Raw genomic sequence first — 7,397 nt, forward strand, 5'->3', positions numbered from 1 at the left:
TATCCCTCTTCCCGGCTTTACATTTCACTCCTCATCTTCTGTCCCTATCTGACACCCTTTTGTCACCTTTTCACCGCCAACCATTGTCACTTATTCCACTCATCTGCCAATGACCCCCCTCACCTGTATCCACCTATCACTTGCCAGGATATGTCCTGCCCCCACCTCTCTTTTCGAGATTTCTCCCCCCTACTCCATTAGTCTGAAGAAGAGTCCTGACCCAAAACATTGTCTGTCCATTCCCTCCACACATGCTGCCTGACCCGCTGAGTTCCTCCAGCACTTTGTTTTGCTGAATGAACCAGGCGGGTTGGTACAACAATCCACTGATCATGTGATCATCATGATGAATGGTTGAACAAAACAACAAACTGCTGGAGGAACGCAGTGAGTCAGACAGGGTTTGTGGAGGCAGAGGGATGATCAATATTGCGTTGAAACTGCATTACAACAGACTAATAACTGGACTACATTCTTATATTCAAAACAAAATTACATTTTATTACCCAAATTCAAATTTCACCAAGACGCTGTGAGGTTTAAGTTCTGATTCCTGCCTCGTTCGCCCAGATCTCGGGGATTAGACCATTCGGCCCATTGAGTCTACTCCACCATTCATTCAGGGCTGATCTGTCTTTCCCTCTCAACCCCATTCTCCTGCCTTTTCCCTATAAACCTTGACATCCTTACTAATCAAGAATCAAGTAACATAACCATTTACAACCCAGCGGTATGAACATTGAATTCACCAATTGTAGATAATCTCTTAACACTTCTCCCCCCCCCCCATTTCTTCTCCACCCACTGTCTTTCTCCTCTCCCTTGTGCCCCACCTGAACTTGCACCTATTTTTCTCCTCCCCTCCTACATTTTTTCCACTGACTTCGCAACTCAGTTTGTCGCACACCTTCCATTCTAATCCCTGGCCTTCATGCCCACCATCTGCCCATCCAAACCCCTCCTCACCTGTGCCAACCAATTACCTGCCATGCTTTGTCCTGCCTCTCTTCCAGCTTTCCTTCCCCCCACAATATCTGAAGGTCTCGAAAAGTCACCTATCCATCCTCCCTGGCTCGCTGAGTTACTCCAGCGCTTTGTGTCCTTTTGTAAACCATCATCTGCAGTTCCTTATACATTCCATTACTTCTCTGTGTAAAGTATCATATTGTAAATCATCCCAAGGCATTCTGTGGTAGGATAAGTTTTTTTTTAAAGTGCCACAGAACAAGACAAGAAAGTGACCAAAAGTTTAATAAAAGGCAAGTGTTGAGTTTGATTTTGAACAAAGCACAGCGGAGGGAAATGCCCTTCGGCCCATGATGTCTGTGCTAACGATGTCAATTTAAATGCACATGGTCCATATCCCTCCTTTTCCTCCTGTTGACCGGCAGTCAGTATGGGAGGTTGGAATGATATTTGGAGATAGACACAAAGTGCTGGAATACCAGCAGGTCAGGCAACATCTCTGGAGAAAAATAATAGGTGACATTTCGGGTTGGAACCCTTCTTCAGATTGAAAGAAGAAGGGATCCAGAGATGCTGCCCTGACCCACTGAGTTACTCCAACCTGACCTTGGGTGCAGTTTTCACGTTCTCCCTGTGACCATCTGGGCTTCCGCCGGCCAGGTGCTCTTGTTTGTTTGTTCCTGAACTACAGCCAAAACGGTACACGATAGCGCGACAATTTTAGGCCCACCTTGCTCACCGTCGTCCCTTTGGTACTAATGGAAGAGGTTTCATTGAAATCGATGTTATATTTTTTGTTATTCACATTTTAAAGTTTAAATCTATCTCCTAGGGAGGGGGGTGGAGGGAGGGGGGAAGGGAGAGGGTGGAGGGAGTATAAGGTGGGGTTGAGTGGGGGGGTAGGGGAAGGGGGAGAGAGGGTGCTGCACCAATGCAGGAGAGGTTTGGGCCCAATGGGTCCACTTGGTCTAGTATCATGTTAAAAACATAGATCAGTACAACATTAGGAACGGGCCCTTCGCCCACAATGTCCATGCCAATCATCATGATTCCAGCATCCAATGAGTCTGAAGGAGATTCTTGACCCGAAACCTATCCATGTTCTCTGGAGATGCTGCCTGACCCACTGAGTTACTCCAGCACATTTTGTCCTTTTTGTAAACCGGCATCTGCAATTCCGAGTGTCTACATGATTCCAGCATCTGCAGTTCCTTATGTACGTCATTTCTTGTTCTGAACAGAATCGATCAGGGGGACTTACTGGAGACAGGTTGCTGTGGGTCGACCGACTCAAAGGGCTGAATGGCCTCTTCCATGTCATAACAAAACATGGAAAGCCTCAGGAGAAGAGTGGGGAGAGAGCAATCATTGCTCTTGTCTGAAGTATTTTACGTGGGATGAGATCTTCTGTTCCTTTCATTAAGCACTCGGCTTTACAACACAACCATGAAGTCTCCCTTCAGACCTGTGGAGGTGAAGTCATGCTCATTCAAATCGTGCTTTTATAATCATAATTTTATACTTTTATACTTGATGCCTTTCTCCAGTAATGTAGGAACCACCTCTGCGTCATACTCAACAAGCTGTCGTATTAAACACAGGTTTTATGTTCTATAGAACAGTACAGCACAGGAACAGGCCCTTTGGCCTGCTATGTCTGTGCTGAACAAGATGCCACGTTAAACTAATTTCCTCTGCCTGCACATAATCCATATCCCTCCATTCACTGCATTCCATGCGCCTATCTAAAATCCTCTTAAGCACCACTATTGTATCTGCCTCCACCTTTGTGTAAAAAAAACGCACCACACATCTCCAATAAACTTTGTCCCTCTCATCTTGAAGCTATGGCCTCGTCTTTGATATTTCCACCCTAGGGAAAAGGTTCTCACTGTCTACCCTATCTGTCTCTCATATTTTTATATACCAAATAACAGATCTACTCTCGGCTTCCAAAGCTCCAGGGAAAGCAATCTAAATTTGTCCATCTTCTTATAGCTAATACCTCCTATTCCAGACAGCATTCTTGGAAACCTCCTTTGCACCCTCTCTAAAGCCTCCACATCCTGTATTATGGCGTCCAGAACTACACACAAGCAGCAAGGATTGTTGATCCCTCCAGTCTGAAGAAGGGTCTCAACCTGAGATATAGCTTGTTAATTTCCTTCCACTGATGCTGACTGACTCACTGAGTTCCCACAGCACTTTGCTCATGAGTTGATAGAAGTTTGAATGGAATGGTGAGCAAGAGGGCAAAGTTGACAGTCCATGTTTAAGAGGCATTTGGACAGGCACTTAAATAGACCAGGCATAATAATAATAATGCATTACATTTATATAGCGCTTTTCTAGAAACCCAAAGACGCTTTACATATTAGATCTAACATAAAAATAAATAAATAAACGAACAGAAAAGGATGAATAAGGTGGAGCGGCGGTCAATGATTGAAGGTGGTGTTGAACATGTGAGACTTCAGTGATGTTTTAAATGTGGTGAGTGAGGAGGAGTCTCTGACGGTTTGGGGTAGTGAGTTCCAGAGGGTGGGAGCAGTGATGGAGAAAGCCCTGTCCCCCCAGGATCTGAGTTTGGTCTGGATGGGGGGGGACAGGAGGTTAGCAGCAGCAGAGCGGAGGGTGCGGGTGGGAGTGTGTGGAGGAGGTCAGTCAGGTAGGATGGGGCCAGGTTATGGAGGGCTTTGTAGGTCATGAGGAGGATTTTGTACTGGATTCTCTGGGGGATGGGGAGCCAGTGGAGCTTGTAGAGGACGGGGGTGATATGGTCACGGATCGGGGAGTGGGTGAGTAGACGGGCAGCGGAGTTCTGGATGTAGACACGGTCTTAATATGAGCATTTTGATGCAATGAGATACATCAGCTTGTATACCATAAGCAAACTTTATTCATTGTTTATAAGAAACAAAGAACTGCAGATGCTGATTAATACAAAAAAGGACAACGTGCAGGAGTAACTCAGTGGGTCAGGCAGCATCTCTGAAGAATTGAAGAAATGTCTCGACTCGAAACGTCACCTATCTATGTTCTCCAGAGATACTGCCTGACCTGCTGAGTTAATCCAGCACTTTGTTTAGAGTTTAGACAGTAGCAGCATAGAAACAGGCCCTACAGCTCTTCAAGTCTGTGCTGACCATTGATCACCCATACACTAGTTCTGTTAATGCAGTTTTGCATCATAAACACTAGGAGCAATTTGCAGAAGCCATTTAACCTACAAACCTGTACATCTTTGGAGTGTGGGAGGAAACCGGAGCACCCGAAGAAAACCCATGTAGTCACAAGGAGAACATTCAAACTCAACACAGACAACGTCCAAGGTCAAGATCGAACCTGGGTCCCAGGTGCTGTGAGGCAGCAGCTCTACCACTGCCACATTATTTTGAGGTTCTTGGTAACCCTCGATCGAAGCTATTCATGCAGCTACTATGACCATGCAGCTGTTTGAATATATAGGAAGGAACTGCAGATGCTGATTTATACCAAAGATAGACACAAAATGCTGGAGTATCTCTGTGGGTCAGGCAACATCTCTGGAGAAAATGAATAGGTAAGGAACCCTTCAGACTGAAAGTAAAGGTGGGGGGGGGGAAATAAACTGGAAGCAAGAAAAGGCCAGAATAAGTCAGGGTCAGCAACAGACGATCTTAGGAGGGTTGGAACCCATCATGGCTCATTGTTGGCTGAGGAAGGTATGATAAAAAGGGATACAAGGATGCGAACAGTCGAACTGGTAGGATGACGAGGGTGGGGAGATGGGGTGGGTGGGGGGGAATGCAGGAGTTAAACAGTTTAATCGAGGAATATCAAGAACTTCACTTTAAAACAATGTCTTCGGTACTTCCTGGTGTACAAGACCGGACTTCTCTTTACAAAAGGACACACCTCCAACTATCTAAGCTCTGTATTCCTGTCACGTTGGGAAGGATTAGAACCCACTAGCTGCTGACTCACGCAAGTGATTTAACCACAGCTGACTCTGAGTAAGTAACATTTTTTGGGTGTGGGTTTGAATTAAAGACAGTTGTGACAATTCCTGTTCTCCAAGTGGTGCCACACAATGTTTGTGTTCTGCCTGAACACTACAGAGTTAAATATCCACCCCAATGTCCTCACCCCACCCCCTCCCCCCCACTGTGTGCACTGCATGCTGTCACCTGGCGTGTTGTTCAAACCCGTGACTTATGATTCAGGCAACGACCAGCCATAGCAACTGAGATATGATGATAAAAGAGGAGTCATCCCATTGTATCTGCATGCACTGGTATCAGAGCAAGCTGGTAAACTACAGGGCAGAACAATGGAAGATCAAGATAGATAGCTTTATTTGTCATCCAATATTGGACGAAATTCGGTCACCCACAGTCCAACAATAAAAGCATTAAATAGGCATTCAAATTACACAACCCCAAAACCCCCAAAACACAGTCCAACAATAAAAGCATTAAATAGGCATTAAAATTACCCAACCCAAGGCAAAGGTTTCCACAGTGAACCATCTCTACTAAATTGTGCTGTTGTAAACTGCTCAAAGAAACTCCATGTGTACAGAACATTACTCGTGAAAGGTTCCACATTCAGGGGCAGTTTCTTCCCAGAGGTTATCAGGCAACTGTATCGTCCTCTCACCAAATAGAGAGCAGTCCTGAACTACCATCTACATCATTGGAGACCCTCGAACTGTCTTTAATCAAAATTTATTGGACTTTATCTTGCACTAAACATTATACCCTTTATCCTGTATCTGTACACTGTGGACGGCTTAATCACATATAGTCTTTCCACTGACTGGATAGTACGCAACAAAAAAGCTTTTCATTGTAACTCGGTACACATAACAATAATAAACTAAACTAAAACTAAACTAAACCAGGAACCTCAGATACTGCTTTACAAGACATCTTGAGTCTCAAGAAGGGTCTTGACCCAATACTTCACCCATCTCTGTTCTCCAGTGAGACTGCCTGACCGGCTGAGATACTCCAGCACTTTGTGCCTTTTTTTCCATGAGTAAGGAGATGTGAGTTGGAAGAAGAGGTGCAGGTGCTGCAATCCTGGACAAACCACAGTGCTGGATGAACTCAACGGGTCAGGCAGCATCTGAGGAGGGAACGGGCAGACGACTTTTTCGGTCGGGACCTATCTTCAGACTGTCTTTGAGACCCTTCTCCAGTTTGAAGACGTATCCCGACCCGAAACATCGCCTGTCCATTTCCCTCCACAGATGCTGCCTGACCCGCTGAGTTCCTCCAGAACTTTATGTTTTGCTCATGTTGGCAGAAGTTTGAATAGAATGGTGAGAAAGAGTTCACTTCTATGTTTGAGAGAGGCATTTAAATAGATGAGGCTTAGAAATATACGGTCCTAAGACGGGGAAATGGGACTAGTGCAGATATGCAAAATGGTCAGCATGGACATGGTGGGCTGAAGGGCCTGTGTCTGTGCTCTACAATTCCTTGACTCAATCAGAGCAGAGGAAAAGCAGAGGTAGAAAATGGCATGGAAATGGAGAGATCCTATTAGGAAAAGGTATTTAAATATCAACCATAGTCTCACTGTAAATGGGGTAGTAATAAAATGGTACTGCAGAAGCTGGTTTATACCAAAGATAGACACAAAATGTTGAGGTGACTCAGCAGGTCAGGTTTTTCTCTCTGGAGAAAAGTAAATAGGGTAGGTAATGGTAGGGTTAAGGTTTATGTATGGGTTTATTATTGACACTTGTACTGAGGTACAGTGAAAACCTTTGTTTTTTTTTTTGTTTTTTTGATTAAAAAAAATAAAATAAAAAAATAAAAAAATAAATAAATAAATAAATAAATAAATAAAAAAATAAAACCTTTGTTTTTGCATGCTATCCAAACTGATCAGTTATACCAGACACAAATACAGTCAAATCAAACGCAAGTACAATAGGTAGAGCAAAGGGGAAGATACAGATCCTAATACAAGGATACAGATATATTTGTATAAATATCTGTATAGTTATCAGCATTGGAGCGCATCAGTTCCAGAGACAAAGTCCAATGTCCACAATGGGGTAGAGGTGAATTGGACAGTACCCTAGCTAATGGGGAGCAGTGTTGGCTCGTTGGGATGGTAAGTGGGACTTGGTTGGAGCTGAGATGCAAGTGGCTTTAACAATTCAGGTAGAGACTCTCACCCTCCTGCACTCCAAGCCAGCCCAACCTTTGCTTTGAGACCTGACAATATCCTTGTAAATATTTTCCAGCTCACTGGCCAGAATTGTGCCAGAATTCAGGGAAATTCCATAATTTGCAATATCACGGCATAAGTCTCATAACTTTTGAACATTCTGGAAGCTTCTGAGGCAGCTGATCAACCGGAAGGAAAGAGGACAGATATGTTTTATCAGAGCTGCAGATGGGCTGACACTGGGAAGGAGTGGCATCTGCAGA

This window comes from Rhinoraja longicauda, chromosome 17 (genome assembly GCF_053455715.1).
Source record: "Rhinoraja longicauda isolate Sanriku21f chromosome 17, sRhiLon1.1, whole genome shotgun sequence".
Classification (NCBI taxonomy): Eukaryota; Metazoa; Chordata; class Chondrichthyes; order Rajiformes; family Arhynchobatidae; genus Rhinoraja; species Rhinoraja longicauda.